Source organism: Hypanus sabinus, chromosome 6 (assembly GCF_030144855.1).
Source record: "Hypanus sabinus isolate sHypSab1 chromosome 6, sHypSab1.hap1, whole genome shotgun sequence".
Classification (NCBI taxonomy): domain Eukaryota; kingdom Metazoa; phylum Chordata; class Chondrichthyes; order Myliobatiformes; family Dasyatidae; genus Hypanus; species Hypanus sabinus.
Window position 1 is genome coordinate 94,063,758 of NC_082711.1, and position 19,764 is coordinate 94,083,521.

At 39.2% G+C, this 19,764-nt stretch overlaps 1 long non-coding RNA gene across 2 annotated transcripts in view; it reads right to left on the bottom strand.

Annotated features, from left to right (window-relative positions):
• Positions 1–19,764, bottom strand: part of LOC132395032 (uncharacterized) — a 72,232-nt gene that overhangs the window by 14,654 nt on the left and 37,814 nt on the right. The gene's annotated exons all lie outside the window — the stretch shown is intronic.

Below are 19,764 nucleotides of genomic sequence, written 5' to 3' on the forward strand. Positions count from 1 at the left end.
GTTCCAGGTTTAGTGAATTCTGGAGGTGGGGACGGTGGTGCTTGTGTTAGGGAATGTAACTGGTGGAAGCATACAGAATTCACAACTACCGACATTGAGCTGGGGTTCACTCTAAAAGGTGGGTCTGTCGTGTTTATGTTATTATGTAAAGTACTTTTACAGAACTTTGTGTTCAGTTTTTTGGAGTTCAATAAATGAGTTGTTATTTTTTTTTCTTAAACATAACACACCACACATTGTTCTATTTGCAAAAAAAAACACTACGCTACCATCAATGAGGAGGTGCAGATGCAGGTACATACTCAACATTTCAGAAACAGCCTCTTCCCCTCTGCCATCAGATTTCTGAATGGATAATGAGCCCATGAACACTACCTCACTAATTTTTTCTCTCTTTTTGCAATTCTTACCTTAATTTAATTTTTATATACAAATATCATATTTTACTTTTCAGTATCTATTGCAGTTTACAGCTTCCCCAAAACAACAAATTTCACAACATATGCTAGTGATAATAAAACTGTTTCTGATTTTCAAGTCATAAACTGTATCCAGTTGAGAATTGTCTTAACATTATTATAATACCCTTTGGTTTGCAGTCATCTTACATTAGATTTTTATTTCACCTTAGTGAATTTGTATTGGAGGAATAATTCTGCTGATTTGTCAGCAAATAAAATAGGTGATTAAGACCATTCCAAATCAGCTGGGAGTTACAGGCTGTCACATTGCATTGGTTATTTGATGGGAGAAAGAATTAACTGCTTGAACTATAGTAAGCACTGTGCAGATCCATCAGTAGTGTTAAAGGCATTATATGATTTAATCATATTAGATTCAAAGGCATTTCTATATATATACCTTAACATTTGAATTATTATCAAATATTTGGGATTAGTCTTTTCACACATTATAGCAACATACAAATATAAATTATACATAATCACAGCCTAGAACTGAAAGATTGCAAGTATTTTGGAAGTTTGTGGAGTTACAGGAGTTTTCAGACTAGAACCATGAAGTCATAGAGGAAGCTAACAATTAGAATTAATAACAATCTTCTTGGTCTCTAAATATGCAAAACTGGATAGGTCATGTCCCACTTTCTGAGATATTCCTTTCATCAATTTACCTTAAAATTACCTCTTACTATGAGTACATTCAGATTTATCACATGATCAATGTAAAACACTTGGGAGAAGAAGGTACTTTGGAGAACTGAACCCATAGATTCTGCATCACTAAAGATACTATCTTTTTCTTTCATGTTTATTATTGCAGAGTTACTTCTTTTTTCTTTAACAGTTTTAGAGGAATAAAAAGAGATCTTATGGAGCAAAGTGATGATGGCGCTAAACAGCGACTCTTTTGCTTGCATCTTTGGAAACAGCTCTACATCCATCTTTAATATCTTCATTTCTCCCTTTCAAGGTTCTTTTGAAGACCCTGACCTGGAGTTACACATTGATTATGGTTCTTTGCAGGAATGGGACCCATTCTTGGGATTTCATAACAGACCATTGTTCAACATGCTAAGGCTTCAGCCTAAGAGTTCGGCTCAGCTTTGGAAGCCTAGGATCTCAGGGCTCTGGAGACAGGTGGATCAAAGGTTGGTGTCCTGGACATGGGAGCTGGGACATCTTTGGCTGTATATCCAGAGACTTGCGATCTTTGGGCACAGAGCTAAAAAAAAAGCAACACAACGGTCTTTTAACATCATAAACCAGCAAGTTGTTTGTTAGGTCTCTCCTCTTGCTGCGAAAATGGAGACAACACTTTCTCCCTTATTAGGGAGAGAGAGATTCTGTGGTATGTCAAATACTGGGTTGGGAAGTAGTCTTTGAGGTACTGCAAGTCTGTGTCTTTGCTATTGCTTTGCTCCTGCTTCAGTGGTTGGTGGCAGGTACCAATGCTTTTCTTTGCTGGTGGGGGAGGGCAGATTGTTGCTTGCTGCCACTTACATGCAGGAGTGAGGGGAGTTGGGGGGTACTTTGGGGTTCTAACATTTAGCTATTGTTCATTCTTTGGGGCACTCCTCTGTTTTTGTGGATGGTTGCAGGGAAAAGGCATTTCAGGATGTATATTGTATACATTTCTCTGACGTTAAATTGCACCTTTGAAACCTTTGAAACATGAAATCCTAAAGGGGCAGGATAAAGTAAATTCGAGTTGCTCTTGATAATGGCAGAGTCTTGAATGAAGGGCCAAAGGAAGAAGTAAAGCATTTAAAACTGGGATTTGTGGAATTACTTCTTACAGAAGGCAAAGAATCTCTGGACTTTTCTACTCTAGAAGATTTCAGTTTTTTTTTTATTTAGAAATACAGCATTGTAACAGGCCCTTCTGAATCAACAAGCCTACACCACCCAAATGACCAATTATCTTTCTTTCTTTCTTTATCAATCTTTTTATTAATTAAATAAAAGTGTGAGTGTGTGTGTGTGTGTGTGTGTGTGTCTATATATATATATATATATATATATATATATAAACAAGAGGAGAATTATCTCAAATATCTATATCAATAACAATTCATATAAAAGGTAAAATAAACATTATCAAGATCATACATAGTATTAATCTAATAGTATGTAATAAAGAAAAAGACAATTGATTCTCCTCTTATCCATAAAAAGAAGAAAGAAGATAAATAAATGTTTATAATTTTAATATACATAAAAAACCCACAAAACAAAAAAAAACAACAAAAAATATTTTTTTAAAAAAGGAATTGGGCAGCTCAAACTGAGAGTGAAAGCAAGAAAAAAGAAAAACTTTCTGATCAAATCCAACATTTCAAGAAGGTAACTCGAAGAGCCATGAGTCAAAGCATATTCCAAAGGAATAGTAACTTTTTTAGATTTGTTTATGGGGGATTGTTTAATGTCTTTCACTCAGTTAATGGACAAATATGACTTATCTAATGCACACTCTTTTAGATATTTACAAATTAGGAATTTTCTACATATTTTACTTCCAGATTTTCCCTCGGCTTATTCACCCAATGTTATAGATACTCTTTTTCCGGTTAAACCATTTCAAAAAGTACTGATAGCTATAATTTATAAATGCTTATTGAATTTGCGTATTTTATCTAATGATAAAATTAAAGCTGCGTGGGAATTGGAATTTCGAGAGTCACTTTCAGATAATCAATGTGATAAAATTTTTCATTTAGTCAATACTTCATCTATTTGTGCCTGTCATTCCTTGACACAGTTCAAGGTAGAACATCAGGCGCATATGTCAAAAGACAAATTAGCCGGTATCTTTTCCAATATTAATCCTATTTGTGATAGATGTAATATTGAGGTGGCTACTTTAACACATATGTTTTGGTCTTGTATCAAGATAGATAATTTTTGGAAAGAAGTCTTTAAAACTTTATCAAAAGTCTTGAATTTGGATCTACAACCGAATTTACTTACATCATTTTTTGGGATCATTCCATCGGAAGCAGGATATATTCCTGTTTCCGTTCAACGGATGATAGCTTTTACAACTTTATTGGCTAGGAGAGCCACTTAGCTTAAATGGAAGGATTTTAATCCACCTACTGCTCTTACTTCCATTATGTCCTGTTTAAGTTTAGAGAAAATAAGAAGTCGGACATTTGATACATCCTTTAAATCTAAGGAAACTTGGCAACCTTTTATTTAATATTTCCATATACCAATTAACTTTCTAAACAATGTTACATTGGAATTTGGGAGGAAACTAGAGCACCAGGAGGAAACCCACTTGTACGAGGAGAGAATGTACAAACTCCTTGTAGACAGTAGAGGGAAATGAACAAACACGAGGAAATCTGCAGATGCTGGAAATTCAAACAACACACACAAAATGCTGGTGGAACACAGCAGGCCAGGCAGCATCTATAAGGAGAATCACTGTTGACGTTTCGGGCCGAGACCCTTCGTCAGGTCCTGGGTGTGTGTGTGTGTGTGTGTGTGTGTGTGTGTGTGTGTGTGTGTGTGTGTGTGTGTGTGCGTGCGTGTGTGTGTGCGTGCGTGCGTGTGTGCGTGTGTGTGTGTGTGTGTGTGAGTGTGTGTGTGTGTGTGTGAGTGTGCGTGTACGTGTGCGTGCGTGTGCGTGTGCGTGTGCATGTGTGTGTGTGTGTGTGTGTGTCCATTGCAAGCATTGAGAGGACCACTGACACTGTTGGGTGGTTGTGTTGTTATTTGTATGTCCAGAGATGGCTGGTGAGTCCTATAGTAGTTCTGTAGTTGAGGTGCCTGCTGCTTGTTCTTTCCGCTGTTGTCATTTAGTTTTGCTACCACATTACGATTCTTTTCAGCTTTGGTGGCACCTTTATTGAGGAGGTTGTGCCACGATGAACAATTCAAGGCTACATGTTCCAAGAAGTGTCGTTGATCTCAAGGGCCTTGAGCGAAGTCTTGAGTGTGTCCTTGAATCGCTTTCACTGACCACCATGAGATTATTTCCCAGTGGACAGTTCCCTGAAGGACAACTGTTTGAGGATGCGATCGTCTGACATCCTGATGACATGACCTGCCCACCTGATTTGATGTTTTGTCAGCAATGTGTGGATGGTGGGCATGTCTGCTGCAGACAACACTTCCGTGTCAGGAATTCTGTCTTGCCAATTGATTTTCATGATCTTCCGTAGGCATGACAAGCGGAAGTGGTTCAGTCTATGCACATGTCTCATGTGCCCAGTCCACGTTTCGCACACACAGAGGAGGGTGGGTCGGATGACAGCACAGTAGACTTTCAGCTTTGTTTTCAGACTAATTTCCCTTCGTTCCCATACAGTGTCACGTAGTCTAAAACAATTGGCACTAGCCTTGGCAATCCTGTAGCTGACCTCATTGTCAATATGTGCTGCTCTTGAGAGGGTGCTGCCAATTTACGTGAAAATGTCGACTGCCTGGAGCTGCTGGCCGTTCACTGAGATGGATGGCTCCACGTTGGGTTGATCTGAGGCTGCCTGGTGCACGACTTCTGCTGATGGTGAGATTGAAGTTGTCACGTGCAGTGGAGAATTTTTCAATGATGTTCTCCATGTTGGACTCAGAGCTTCTGTTGAGAGTGTAGATGTCAGTGAATAAGAAATCTTTCAGCACTGTCTGTTTGACCTTAGTACCAGCTGGAAGCCTCTGTATGCTGAACAGCTTGCCATCCGTCCTGTATTTGATACGGATTCAGGGATTGTTGCCGTGGAATGCATCCTTCAATTTTGCACTGAACATCATGTTAAAGAGGTTGGGCACCAGCACACATCCCTGCTTGACCCCATTTGTGACTGAGAAAGCAACAGGACGGTCACCATCACTGAGCAAGCGGGGCTGATGTCCTGTCCTGAGACTGCTTGACCATGGTGATGAATCTGCCAGGGCAGCCAAACTTTGCCAGGATCTTCCATAATCCCGCTTGACTCACGATGTAGAAGCCCTTAGTAAGATGGACAAAGGTGGTGTAGAGTTGTTCTTCTCCTGGCATTTTTCCTGGAGTTGCCTCGCAGCAAAGATCACGTTGATAGTTCCTCTTGCTTTCCTGAAGCCTCACTGACTTTTCAGGAGATTACCTCATTCCAGATGGGCATTTAGCCTGTCTAGCAGGACTCCAGCTTAGATTTTCTCAGCTACTGAGAGCAAAGAGATGCCTGTGCGGTTGTCGCATGTTTGGCAGTGTCCCTTCCTCCTGTACAGCTGTACAATGGATGCATTTTTCATATCTTGTGGAATCTGACCTTTTTCCTAGAAGAGCTCCATCAATTTGCTGGCGATGAGTGGACCACCTGTTCTGTAGGCCTCCACTGGTATAGCATCTGCTCCAAGAGCCTTGCCGCTTGACAGCTGGTCTGTTACATACTTGACTTCCTTTCTTGGGGAAGAGAGTCCATCACATGGTTGATGTCTACTTGATTGAGACGATTAATTGCTTCCTTGGTTATGCTGGATGCAGGAAAGATAATTCTGATTGACTCTGTGTGTCTTCTTAGAGATGCTGGAAGGATCATTCTGATTGGCTCTGTGAAGACTGTGCTTTTCCTGTATGAGAGCTCTTATCTCCTCATCATTCGCATTGAACCAATCTTGGTTATTCCTTTTTGTATGGCCAAGGACCGCGAAGGAAGCAGAGCGTACATGATCTCTGAAGCAGCCCAATCTCCTTCAACATCCCCTCCAAGATGAACATCGGCAAGCTGTGACTGGAGGCTTTAACCAGGTGGTATGCAGTAGCAACCAATTTCAGCTTGCTGACACAGAGCTTCTCAGCAAATTTCCTTGTCTGTGGACGTCATTTGGGTTGGATGTGGACGTTCCGTTTGGAAACGAACAGACTGTGGTCTGTTGAGCAGTCTGTGCCACACATGGCTTTGGTCACTCTGACATCACATCTGTCACATCTTCTGGTGATGATGTAGTCAATCAGATGCCAGTGCCTAGACTGAGGATACATCCAAGGTATCTTATTATGGCTTCACAGGTGAGGACCGTGTTAATGATGATCGGCACAGGTTTTCCGAAGAAGTAGGCCATTGCTGTTTCGCTTGCTGACCCCATTCTGTCATAGGCCTCCACCCCAGGTATTGTGATTTCTTCCCACATGAGCGCTGAAATTTCCAGGGGCGAGGAGCTTGTCTGACCTTGGTACAGCTACAAACAGGGAATCAAGCTTTCCAGAGAACTTAGCTTTCATATCGTCTGGGTTGATCATCGTCGGGCCATAGGCACTGATCAGCATGACATTGCGTTTGTTCCTTGGGGTAGTTACATGGTCATTAGATGATCACTGAATCCTTTTGGCAAACTGGGGTACACTTTTGGACAAGCAGTCCTTGATAACAGATCTGACTCCTGCTTTGCGATGGGTCCACTCCAGTAGAATTTGTAGCCACCACCTACTTCTGTCAGTTGGCCCTTGTTGGCAAGGTGAGAGCTGCGATGTCGGTCTTGATCCTCCACAGTTCTCTTGCCACCAAAGCAGTTCTTCTCTCTGGTCTGTCAGATTTGGTGCTGTCTACTAAGGTTCACAAGTTCCATGTGCCGATTCTGAGCGGTATCACTTTTGTTCGATTTCTTTGATTTCGACCACTGAAACGGGATCTCTGCCAGCCACAGTTTACTGACCACGGTTGGGTGAAGTGGCCCCAATGAAAAACGAAAAAGCGACAAACAGTATGTAACTGTATGGGGCAGCACGGTACCGTAATGGTTAGTACAACATGTTACTGCCGTTGCCTGTAAGGTGTTTGGATGTTTTCCCTGTGATCGCTTGTGTTTCCTCTGTGTGCTCCAGTTTCCTCCCACAGTCCAAAGACATACCGGTTCATAGGTTAATTTCGTTATTGTATTTTGTTCCTGGATTAGGCTAGGATTAAATCTGGGGATTGCTGGGCGGCATGGCTTGAATGGCCAGAAGGGCTTATACTGCACTGTATCTCAATAAATAAATGCCACTTTCTCATCAGAGAAACACCACATACTGTGAAAACTACAAGTTAAAAATGTTAGTAACTACAATTTTAGTCTTGCAGTAATTCAACTAATACCTCATTAAAGCATAAAAAAATAATCAATTCCAACAATTCCCCCTTTTGATTCTAAATCACACATTTAGAATCATTACTTCTGAAAATTTAGAGGCAGAATAACTTAAAGTATCTCTGTTACAGAGTAATCGAAAACTACTTCAGTTGCATAATATCAAAGGATACTGTATATCTTCAAAGTATTTATAGCACTTTGTCATGATTGGATATATCAAGCACACGTACGAGTTTGGATGATTCTGGTGATGATTGCGTTAAAACAAACACAAAAATATGGATCATAACATTTTACATTAATATGAATATTACAACTTTTAGTATTGAGTAACGCTAGTTTCTAAGACAAAAATGAATCCAGGTAAATAAATCCCATCAAACAATTTAATGTAGTTTAGCAACATCTTTACGAATATGGTCAACAAAGTTAGCTATGTCTTTGGAGTTAACAGGTATGCAGGTGCACGTCCTTTATCTATAACTATACAAGTCCCCCCCCCCCAAAAAAAACTGCTTGGAGAAGATCTAATGCCATACTGAATGGTACCTTCTGAACTCAGGCAAGAAGCTGTCTTTAAGGTAAATGAATGATAAGATTGCATAGCTTTGTCATGAACAGAAAAGGTTATGTCTAGGACTATAATGCAGTATGGATAGGGTCAGATGTGTCATTTCTCAAATCATGCTGGTCATATTCACATAAATGACTCAGTCTGGGACATTCTGTGACAATTGTGTGCTCATAGCCCTTGTCAGAATGATGAACTACAGGTATAGTATCCACATTGCCATTACCAAAATGTTTAATGAAGAGTGGTCATGCTTATTCTGGTCTGCAAGAATGCCTAACGTTGCTGAGTACTTTGAAGTATGTGGTTTGTATTAACATACCCAATGATCTGAGTCATTAACAGCATCTGCATGTTCATGTAAGACTCGTAAATGTACATTATGAATCATTTCAACTGGTACATCATGAGTAGGAGTAGATAAACATATAACAACAAGCTACAACTGAAGGAATGTCAAATCTGGTTATATGGGACACATTGAATTCTTTTCTTAGGGGAGAGATAATCTCATATTCAGCAGCCTTGAGAAAGAAAACTAAAGCGGAGTTGTCAGTGCTTATTAATAAAATGAAATGGATAGATAAAGTGTATTCAGTAACCTACTGAAGACCTATATAAAGAAAGGGTTGAACTTCAATCACAGTATGATTTACTTCTGACCTTTCCCATTGAACAGCAAATTTTTAAATCTAAAAGTTTATTTTATATACATGGGGAAAAATCTGCTAAACTTTTAGTGGATCAGTTAAAGGCTGAGATGGTCAGAAGACAGATTTTAAAAATTTGCCAACCAGGTAGAACAGAAACTTTAGATCCTTATGAAATTAATAAGATATTTATGGACTTTTATTCTAATCTTTATAAATCTGAATTCTCTGATAGTACTATGACTATGAATAAATTTTTGCAAAGTTAAACATACCCCAAATTTCGATTCAAGATGCCGATATGTTAGATGCCAAGGCTATATCCTCTATGCAATTAGGTAAAGGTCCGGGACCGGATGGTTATACGGTAGAATTTTACAAGACCTTTCATGAAATGCTTATACCACACCTTCATCAAACATTTACCGACTCTAAATCCTCTGGGAACCTTCCTAAATCTTTTTATGAAGCACTAATTTCATTGATTCCAAAAAAAAGGAAAAGACCCACTGGAATGTGTATCCTATAGACCTATTTCTTTACTGAATGTAGATTTTAAAATTCTTTCTAAGATTCTAGCAAATAAGCTTGAGACTATCTTACCTAATGTTATCTCAAATGATCAAACAGGATTTATTAAAAATAGGTATTCACATTTTAATATTCAAAGATTATTAAATATCATTTATTCCCTCTCAGCCATAGAATCAGAATGTATTGTATATTTGGATGCAGAGAAAGCTTTTGATAGGGTGGAGTGGCCTTATCTATTCCAGGTTCTGAAGTGGTTCAATTTTGGTACAGGATTTATTTCCTGGATTAAATTGATTTATCATGCCCCGGTAGCTGCAGTTTTAACAAATAATCAAAAGTCTCCTTACTTTAGATTATATAGAGGTACCCATCAGCGTTGTCCCCTTAGTCCTTTATTATTTAATTTGGCTTTAGAACCACTTGCTATTGCTCTTAGGGATTCTAATTCTGTACAGGGTATTAGGAGAGGGGATAAATTACATAAGGTTTTGTTATACGCGGATGATTTATTAGTTTACATTTCAAATCCTAAGAAATCCTATGTTATCTATATTTATGGAATTTGGTACTTTTTCTGAATATAAACTTAATTTACATAAAAGCGAATTATATCCTATTAATAATTATTCTGATTATTATGATCAAATACCTTTTAATATTGCCAAAAACCATTTTACTTACCTTGGTATCAAAATTTCAAAAAAATTTAAAGACCTATACAGGTAGAATTTCTTCCCTTTAGTTAAATATACTCAACAGGCGCTTTCTAAATGGTCACCTACGTCAATGTCATTGATAGGTTGAATAAATGTTATAAAAATGGTTATTTTACCAAAATTTTTATATATATTTCAAGCAGTTCCCTCTTTTGTTCCAAAAACATTTTTTGATAAAACAGATTCTTTGATTTTATCTTATGTTTGGAATAATAAAAGCTCTAGAGTAAATAAACTTTTATTGCAAAAATCAAAAAAAGATGGAGGACTGGCTTTACCAAACCTTAGATTTTATTATTGGGCAATTAATATTCGTTATATTACTTTTTGGATTTATGATATAGATGACCAAGATCGCCCTTCATGGTTACAGTTGGAGGAAAATTCAGTAATGGGGTTTTCATTAGCTTCTTTATTAGGAGCTCCTCTTCCCTTTTCGCTCTCCAGAACAGGTAGACAAGCTCTCAACCCTATTGTTAAACATACTTTAAAAATTTGGTTTCAATTTCATAGATTTTTTGAATTAAATGATTTTTTACTTTCTAGTAATATTTATTCTAATTTCTTTTTTAAACCATCAACTTTGGATAAGGCTTTTTTAACATGGAAAATTAAGGGAATAAAGACTTTTTTAGATTTGTTTTTACAAGACTGCTTAATGTCTTTTTCACAGTTAATGGATAAATACGATACCTCTAATACACATTTTTTCAGGTATTTACAGGTTAGGAATTTTTTACGTGATTTTTTACCGAATTACCCTTTGGCCTGCTCTTCAAATTTGGCTTATGTTATTTTTCAGTTTAAATCTTTTCAAAAACGATTAATAGCTATCATTTATAAACAGTTAATGAATGCTCGCATGTCACCTAATGATAGGGTTCAACATACCTGGGAAGTAGAACTTCAACATTCACTTTCAGATAATCAATGGAGTAAAATTTATTATTTAGTCAATAATTCATCTATCTGCGCATGCCATATCTTAATTCAGTTTAAGATAGTACATAGGGCCCATATGTCCAAAGATAAATTGGCGCATATTTTTCCGAATATAAGCCCTATTTGTGACAGATGTAATGCAGAAATGGTTACTCTAACTCATATGTTTTGGTCATATGTAAGTTTAAGTAATTTCTGGAGGGATGTGTTTGGAATATTATCTAAGGTTATAGATATGGATGTTCAGCCTAATCCACTTACAGCAATTTTTGGGATTATTCCAGAGTAAGCAAGCAAAGTGTCTGCTTCCGCTCAACATGTGTTAGCTTTTTCAACTTTACTGGCTGGGAGAGCTATTTTGCTACACTGGAAAGAATCTAACTCGCCCACTGTTTTCTATTGGCTCTCCTCCATCATGTCATGTCTAAGCTTGGAGAAAGTTAGAAGCCGGACATTTGATATATCTTTTAATTTTGAGCAAGTCTGGTGACCTTTTATTCAATATTTTCACATGATTTAATTTATTTTTATTTATTTATTTTTCTTTATACTCTTTGGTGAAAATCCTTATCCATGAAGGTTCGGAGATGACTGGATGTGTTTTTTTTCTCTCTCTCTCCCTCTGTTTTTTCTAATTTTATCCTCAATTGGACTGCCCAATCTTTCCTTTTCTTTTCTTTTTCTTTCCTTTTTTCTCTTTCTTTTTTTTTGTTTCAGTTTTGTTAGTGGGTTTTTTTTCCTTATCAATAAAAATTTCCAATCTTTTTTTATAATTGTTATGAGGAGTTGTAGTTTTTTTTACCATTGTATATATAACAGTATAATATTTTACTTATTTGATTTTCATATTATATAATTTTTGTTTTTACTGTTGCTGTTTATGTCTTTTATATTATCTACTTGTTAAACACCTCTTCCGATTTGTATATTCTTTATTTGGAACTCAATTAAAAAAATTGAAAAAAAAAATGAAAATCAACAAGCATCAAAATAAAGTCCACAATGTTCAATAATTATATTGGTGCTTGAAGTCTTCTCACAGCACCTGTCTTAACCTAGTGTCACTTTAGCTTGTGGCGGCTGGTGGATATGCACATACTTTTACTTTCTACCTTAACTGTTGAACTAGTAATTAACAGCACTTGGCAAGGACCTTCCCACAGAGCCCCCAGTGGTTCCTCATGCGGTTTCTTGACCAGGACCCACTCACCAGGAATCAGGGTATACCCTCCTTCTGAGGGACCCCTCCAAGCAGCAGAAACCTGTTGAGAAGCAGACTGGACAAATTGGGCTAGCTTCACACAAATTATCTGCCATAATGAGTATATCAGCCTCTCTGAGATTTCCTAGCCAGGACCACTTCCCTTGGTTTGAGCATTGATGTTGGATTTCTTGAATATCTTTTATGTCCATCTCTAATGCCTACTTCAACTTTGTTTCCATAATTTCAGATATCATGTTCTCTATTTCTTCTATTTTCTTTATTCCTTCCCTTGTTTCCCCTTTTTTGCAGATTAATTTGAGAATGTGTTTCCGCAGATTTCCATTGTGGTCATTTTCAAGCGACCTTTACATTTCAATACAGCAACTTCTGATGGTAGTTGTATGAGTTCCATAAGTTCCCTGTGCTAGCTCACCATTGGAGTTTCCACAGCTGTATGAAATCTTCCTTCTCTTCATGTTTCCAAAGTTATGAATGACTCAAAGTATATTGAGAATCAGTGTAGGTGTCAGCAGATCTTCCTTCTGCTAGCTTACAAGCTTCAGCCAAAGCTTTCAGTTCTGTCCGTTGTGCAGTGGTACCAGGAGCCATGCTTCCTGAGGGTCTCACTTCATTTTTTCTGTGACAACAGCCCAACCAGCCTTTCAAATTCCTCCCTCAATGGGTGAGGAGCCATCAGTGCTCCGAACCAGATCTAGGTTCAATAAAAACACTTCTTTATGGTAAGCTACATTTTCTTGGCGTGTTATTGTCCTTGTCCAGTCATGATCACCATAGTATTCCAAGTCCACTGACAACAGCGTAGCTCGATTCAATGGACTTGCTTGTTGGATGATGATATTAGGTGCCTCAAGAACAGGGGACCTCCTGGGCCCCCTGAGCAGTTGTCACCTCGGCGGTCCCGTTCAAAGTCAGGAAAGTGTGAACTGAATGCGGACATCAAACGTTTAAAGTCTGATCCAACATGATGTTAGAAACAGTCATGACTGCCATGTAGTTCACCTGCACTGGTCATAGACAAAAACCCCATTCTAATGCTGTGTTGTCCAATTTAGCATAATAATAACCAACAGGACACTGTTGGTCTACATGTTCTTGTGTTAAAACTGCTGTCATGTAGCTACGTTTCTTGTTGATCAACAGGGTGAATGGTTTACCCGTATCAGGGATCCCTAATGCTGGTGCAGTACTTAATATCATCTATAACATTTGAAAAGTTCCAATCTGTTCTTCATTAAGAGTCACGGGGTTGGCAGAGTGCTTGCTGCCTTTCAGCAGGCTAGTGAGGCGTTCAGCAGATGAATCGACCCATCACAAACCCTGAAGTGATCGAAGTTGCTGGATTGTTGTAGTTGGTTTAGCTGATATAATGGCCTTTGCACAATCTTTAGTGGTTTCTTGTTTGCCTCAGGAAATTTTTCTTTTCTCAAGTAAATTACTTCCACTTGTTGCAATTGTGCCGTGTCCAAATTTGCTTTGTGTCCCTTGAGGGCTAGATAATTGAGCAGACGGAATGCATCATGTTCTTTTCCAACCAGTAAATTAACATCTTGCTGTGAATTCTAGTCCCACTTGATCTGTTGGTTATCAGGTGTAGACAGTTGGTTCATCTGCACTGACCTTATTCGGACTGCGATATCTCCCCACATCTGTTTGGCAGTTTGCACCAGATCACCATAGGAAATGGCAGCCTCATTTCAATTTGCATTCACTGGCCTCACATAGAAACATTGAAACATAGAAAATAGGTGCAGGAGTAGGCCATTCGGCCCTTCAAGCCTGCACTGCCATTCAGTATGATCATGGCTGATTATCCAACTCAGAACCCTGTACCTACTTTCTCTCCATACCCTCCTATCCCTTTAGCCACAAGGGCCATATCTATCTCCCTCTTAAATATAGCCAATGAACTGGCCTCAAATGTTTACTATGGCAGAGAATTCCACAGATTCACCACTCTCTGTTTGAAGAAGTTTTTCCTCATCTCAGTCCTAAAAGGATTCCTCTTTATCCTTAATCTGTGACCCCTCGTTCTAGACTTCCCCAACATCGGGAACAATCTTCCTGCATCTAGCCTGTCCAATCCCTTTAGAATTTTATAAGTTTCAATAAGATCCCCCCTCAATCTTCTAAATTCAAGTGAGTATAAGCCTAGTTGATTCAGTCTGACTTCATATGAAAGTCCTACCATCCCAGGAATAAATCTGGTGAACCTTCTTTGTACTCCTTCTATGGCAAACATTTCTTTCCTCAGATTAGGGGACCAAAACTGCACACAATACTCCAGGTGTGGTCTCACCAAGGCCTTGTACAACTGCAGAAGAACATACCTGCTCCTGTACTCAAATCCTTTTGCTATGAATGCCAACATACCATTTGCCTTTTTCACCACCTGCTGTACCTGCATGCTCACCTTCAATGATGCACCTCCCCTTTTCCTAAATGGCCACCATTCAGATAATAATCTGTTTTCCTGTTCTTGCCACCAAAGTGGATAACCTCACATTTATCCACATTAAATTGCATCTGCCATGAATTTGCCCACTCACCTAACCTATCCAAGTCACCCTGCATCCTCTTAGCATCCTCCTCACAGCTAACACCCCTGCCCAGCTTCGTGTCATCTGCAAACTTGGAGATGCTGCATTTAATTCCTTCATCTAAATCATTAATATATCTTGAAACAGCTGGGGTCCCAGCACTGAGCCTTGCGGTACCCCACTAGTCACTGCCTGCCATTCTGAAAAGGTCCCATTTATTCCCACTCTTTGCTTCCTGTCTGCCAACCAATTCTCAATCCACATCAATACCGTACCCCCAATACCGCGTGCTTTAAGTTTGCACACTAATCTCCTGTGTGGGGACCTTGTCAAAAGCCTTTTGAAAATCCAAATATATCACATCCACTGGTTCTCCCCTATCCACTCTACTAGTTACATCCTCAAAAAATTCTATAAGGTTTGTCAGACATGATTTTCTTTTCACAAATCCACTGCTGACTTTGTCTGATGATTTCACCTCTTTCCAAATGTGCTGTTATCACATCTTTGATAACCGACTCTAGCATTTTCCCCACTACCGATATCAGGCTAACCGGTCTATAATTCCCCGGTTTCTCTCTCCCTCCTTTTTTAAAAAGTGGGGTTACATTAGCCACCCTCCAATCCTTAGGAACTAATCCAGATTCTAAAGAGTTTTGAAAAATTATCACTAATGCAGCCACTATTTCTTGGGCTGCTTCCTTAAGCACTCTGGGATGCAGACCATCTGGCCCTGGGGATTTATCTGTGTCACAAGTTGGGGGCAAGGGTTCTGGGCGAGGATCCACAAGCAGGACACAAACACGTCTTTCTTAGGTTCAATAAAATAACGTTTATTACTCGCTACAAAGAGAACCGGGAAATTAAGGAGGACAAAGAGGACTTGGAAACTGGGATCTTGGATCACAGCAGCCATGACTTAGACACTGGGAACATGGCCCGCCACGGACCTTGGACTTGGATATTGGGAACTTGGATCGTCGCGGCCATGACTGGGACTCTGGGAACTTGGATCGCCGTGGACCTTGGACTTGGAGACAGGGATCTTGGATTGTTGTGGAACTTGGACTTGGACTCTGGGAACTTGGATCGCCGTGGACCTTGGACCTGGAGACCGGGAACTTGGATCGCCGTGGACCTTGGACTTGGAGACTAGGACCTTGATTCGCCGCAGCCAGAACATGGACACCATGGATCACTGCAGCCAGAACGTGGACACCAAGGATCGCTGCAGCCAGAACTTGGACACTCAACCGCAAGACAGGAACATCGAGCCAGGACTCTGCCTTGAGCTCACCCCTGGCATTTTGACCTTGCCCGGACCCACTCTGGTGAAGGAAAGCGAATTGCCAGCACTCCGATGTGGGCTAGGTAATACTGGCTTATGGTAGTGACGGCACCTTGGTAATGCTTCCTAACACTCTCGTCCCGAACGACTAAAGCCAGGGGCTTATAAGCTGAAGGTTTGGGTCAAGAGTAAATTACCTTAATGGCCAAGCTCAAGGGACACGTGAAATGGAATTAGAAGGGAACAAAGAGTCAATGGTCCGGATCATAATGCAACCTAACTAAATTTAAAGGGGAACTGATCCGGACTATGACAATCTGCCTTTAATCCCTTCAATTTACCTAACACCACTTCCCTACTAACATGTATTTCCCTCAGTTCCTCCATCTCACTAGACCCTCGGTCACTTACTAGTTCCAGAAGATTATTTATGTCCTTCTTTGTGAAGACAGAACCAAAGTAGTTATTCAATTGGTCTGCCATGTCCTTGTTCCCCATGATCAATTCACCTGTTCTGACTTTAAGGGACCTACATTTGTCTTAACCAATCTTTTTCTTTTCACATATTTACAAAAGCTTTTACAGTCAGTTTTTATGTTTTTTTGGCAATATCTGGTTTCAAGCCATCCATGAAGGTCAACTTCACGAGGGCCATATGTGGATACTTCTGTGTTGTCTTCAGTTACTGCTTAAACTCCTGAGTAGCTGATCCAAACTGTCCAATAATGGTCTTCATATCCAAAACATCAGCTGAAGCCTTTTGTTTGCCATTAACCACTTCCCTCCAATGAATCTGTGCTGGGGATTGTCATTCCAACTATTTCTTTATTGCATCCCAACCACCTGATAAATTCATACAACATACAACATAGAATAGTACAGCACAGTACAGGCCCTTCGGCCCACAATGGTTTTTATTTATTTGTCTATCCTTTATATTCCTATTTATCCTTTCCTATATCATCTTCAACTTGCCCTGTCTTATTTGCTGGGAAAACAACATAGTAGTTAAAAATTGTATGCCATCATATGGATGCAATTTGTATATGTTCTTAATTCATTGAAGTTCAGTCCAAGTCTTTAAATGTCCTTTAGGATGTGGAATTTCTTTGGACCATTTGTTAATTTTTCCTGATTCTGGTGGTTGATGGTAAACTTCCTGTCTCCTTTCATAATTCGCATTTTCTTTCATGTGGTCATTTCATTTGGACAAGTTTTGACATAGCTGTCAGACCAATTACCTCATCACCGTCATTGTCACTTAGGCCACAAGAGGTCGCCGTTGAGTGAGTGTTATATTCATTTTGTAGTTCCCTGGCGTTCCCAAGACGTCGCTGTTTCTGGGGACTATTTGAGTTTTGGCTGCATTCCAACAGAAGTGACATCAATGACAACACTGTGCACTGGGTTTGCAGAACTGCCCGCCAAAGGTTGTTGCTGCTCAGTGCAACTTTGTTTCAGACTGCCTTAACACTCTGAATGGTTGCATTAATCAAGGACTTTACGTTGCTTTCTCACTCTCTCGGTTAACAGAGATTCACTTGCTAGACTGTTTACTGTTTCTATGGTACTGGTCCTTCAGCGTGTCACATATTTCTTCCTTCTCCCCCAATCTTGCCCAATTAGTTAAATTATTTACTTGCTCAGTGCTTGGTTCACCATGATTTAGTTCACTTTGATTTCCTAACTCAGCACATGCATGCTTAGATTCATTTGTTTGACCTTGGAGCTTGGCGTGTTCACATCTTCTTAGCTTTGATGATGCTGCTAGCATCCAGCCAGGTCTTTAATTTCTTGACAGCATTTACTTCATGTTTTCTCAACTTTGGCCATTGTTTTAAATTTGATCTTAATGAGGACTCTTAACTTTAGATGTCAATCATAGTTACCAGAAAATATAATTAGAGTTATAATGCACTCACAGCTTGCAGCTCAATTTTTTTAATAGGGCCACAGCCAGCTTATAGCCCAAAATCAATAGAGCTTATAACTCAAAAGTTCGTTCACTCAGAATGTTTTTAATAGTGCCAGCCCAAAAATATTTTTTTTTAATAGAGCTGTGCCCAAAATAGATCACAACCCAGGTTACTTTGTACAGATCAGCCACAAATAACAAAGTAAGGTATAGGTTTCTTCTCACTCTTAAACCTCATTTAGATGGTGTACTGAAGCAGAATCAGACATTTCTCCAACAATTCAGGAATGCGGGATGTTCTTATCTCCAATTAGGTGTTCACTAAAACTTATTTCTTTATCTGAGGAATTTTTCAAACTCCGAATTTCATAACCATCCTGTGCCGACTATAGCAAAATTGTGGGGTCTGATGATTTTCTTATCCACAGGTTCTTTTAGAAGTCCAAGAATGAGTGACAACTTGTTGCTTCATGATAGCTTATTTGAAGTTTTAACATAGAACAGTTAAAGAACACATGAAACTAAAGAGAAGAAACCAAAGTCAAAGACAGGATGGTGATTTTTGCAGACTGGCACTTTTATACGGAGCTAAGGACACACTCCTGGGATAATTTGAAGGGCCAATTAAAAGATACACAGCTTAGCATATGTGCCATGTGCTAACACTTAGCCAATGCAAAGTGAAAAGGCGATAAACTGTTACGTAACTGTTATACCACGTTGCCACCGGTAGGTGGAGACAAACACCATATATTGTGAAAACTGTAAGTTAGCAATGTAAGTAATTACATCTTTAGTCTTGCATTAATTCAACAAATGCATTGTTAAAGCATAAAGAACAACTGATTCCAATATTAGAGGTCAGCTAAAGTGGGTAGGTAAAGTTAAAATGCATTTTGTTATTCCCTTTGAATAACAAAATAGGTTGAATTGGCCTACTCCAAACTTACTCCACCCATTGCTCCAAATTCAATAACACTGCAACCGGGACATCATTAGTGACCACCCCGACCAGCTGCTATTGATGTTTTGTGAATCCACTAGGCCACTACCTTCTTAAATTTCCAATATATTTTCAAAATTTAACAATGGTCCCTACTTCCCATAATCTTCAGCAAGCATATTGACCAAGTTTTTAACTTAACATTTTTTAAAATTATTTTCAAATCTTTGCTGCTCTGAGTTTGAATCAACAGCCCAGAAATTGTTGATAAAGTATGTTAAAATGCCAAGAGCCTGTGGCAGCCTCATGCAAAGTTCACTGATACATTTTAATAATAATTAAAAATTTGTGAGGGAAAGTAACAAGCAGAAACATACTTGCTTGAACCAGCATGGCAGTCAGACGTTCATGATAACAGGAATGTCCTGATCAGATCAGATACTTTCTGGATTAATTGTGGTTCAGTCGATTGCACTCATGACCCTCAGTCCGAAAGCTGCAAGTTCAAAAACGTAAAAGAATTGCAAATGCTGGAAATCTGCAATAAGTAAAAATGGAAGTATTCAGCAGGTCAGACAGCATCCGCAAAGAAATAAAGAAACGGGGCAAATGTAACAGTTCAATGAAATCTTTTGTTGATTCATATCCAATACCCAACCTTTCTAATAAACTAGTCACAGACTAGTCAAGCAACAGCCTTTCCTGGTTGTACTGACAGAGCTAGACCTTATAGTTAAGATTCCGGACTCCACCATCACCATTCCTGGGTATGTCATATCTCAGCGGCAGGATAAATCTATCAGAGGTGAGGGCACAGTGGTGTACAGCAGAGGGAATTGCCATGGCAACACTCAGCATCGACTCTGGACCCCATGAAGTCTCATGGGACCAAGCTAAACATGGACAAGGAAACTCCTGCTGATTACCAC